The sequence below is a fragment of the Pantherophis guttatus genome, chromosome 4, assembly GCF_059756535.1.
Source record: "Pantherophis guttatus breed Tessera chromosome 4, ASM5975653v1, whole genome shotgun sequence".
In the NCBI taxonomy this organism is placed as follows: Eukaryota; Metazoa; Chordata; class Lepidosauria; order Squamata; family Colubridae; genus Pantherophis; species Pantherophis guttatus.
In genome coordinates, this window is record NC_142066.1 from 11,025,621 (window position 1) to 11,027,049 (window position 1,429).

At 41.8% G+C, this 1,429-nt stretch overlaps 1 pseudogene; it reads right to left on the reverse strand.

Moving 5' to 3' along the window:
• Positions 1 to 694: 694 nt before the first annotated feature.
• LOC132708977 (immunoglobulin heavy variable 3-48 pseudogene) lies at positions 695 to 1,009 on the reverse strand (annotated as a pseudogene).
• Between the last annotated feature and the right edge of the window lie 420 nt (positions 1,010 to 1,429).

The window sequence follows — 1,429 nt, forward strand, 5'->3', positions numbered from 1 at the left end:
CATCAAGTTTATCCACAGTCTCATTTCCACTCCCTCTAATGAATGGAGGGGAACTGATGGTAGAGAAATAGGGAAAGTGCAGAAACTTTGTGTTGGTGGGTGTTGCCTAAAAAGGGAAACCATGCAGTTTCTTTAAAGGGGAAATGTAGCCCTGATTTACATATTGCTTGGGATAAAAGAGCCCCTGAATTCATTCATTTAGAGGCTTTTTGGACAGACCTAACATGTGAGACTTTCAAACAATGCTCCATTCCTAAGAAAAGTGATGACAGAAATGATTTGTTCTTGTTTTCCTATGAATAAACAGTTCTTCATAAACAAAAACTGGGTCAGAAATCATCAGATTCACTCAACTACTCCAATATTAGTGGCTTCTCCAGGGGATTCTCCAGGGGCGTGCATAAGTGCACCAGCGTGCCTACCATCCCTGTACTAACGTTTTCTTTTGTTCGTATCCTTTTTGTGTATTTATAATTATGTTTACATTTGTATCTGTCATAAAATACATGCTTGACGAAATCAATCAATCAATCAATCAATCAATCACTAGTGGAGAAAATGAAAGGGGTTTTGCTCTACTTTTCGGCATGGAGATAAAACTTCCCTTCTTTAATTGAGGCCATGAAAGCTGACTAAACTTGGATGGCAGCCATGAGCAATGAGGGATTTTGTCAGGCTTCCCCATAGCTTCCTCTCACTGTGAGTCTCTAGCACAGTAATACACAGCGGTGTCCTCTGGCTTCAAGCTGTTCATTTGGAGATAAAGCATGCTGGAGGCATCTTTCCAGGAGATGGTGAAACGGCCTTTCACTGAATTGGCATAATATGGGGTGCTCTCATCTCCATCATCCTCTATCCCTGCAATCCACTCCAGTCCTTTCCCTGGAGCCTGCCTCACCCAGTTCATCTCATAGCTTCTGAAAGAGAATCCAGAACCTTGGCAGGAGAGGCGGAGGGACTCCCCGGGCCTTCTCACATCCCCTCCAGATTCCACCAGCTGGACCTCCATTTGGACATCTAGAAAGATAATATTAATATGGACATTTTAACTATCCAACATGCTGCAGTCCATTCACCTCAAGCATGATGGAACCTCTTAGCTTCCATCTCTGTATGGAAGAACCATTACCTTTGATGATTGCTAAAATGGAGACTAAGTGGAGCAAAAATATCATTTTTCTTTTCTCAGTGGAGAAGTTCCAGGCAGTTTGAATTTTGCTCTCCACCAACATCTTGAAGAGGGTGGGAGATGATGTCATATAAAGAGGAAGGTTAGGCCTGTATTTACATAAACTTCAGGATAAAAGAGAACCCGATTTGGCTGATGATACCACCGAGAGTTTAGTGTTTAAAGGTTATGTTCTCCATACTGTATGTATTCACTTAATTTTATGACAAGCTCCCCCTTTTTAATGACCAATTTGTCCCA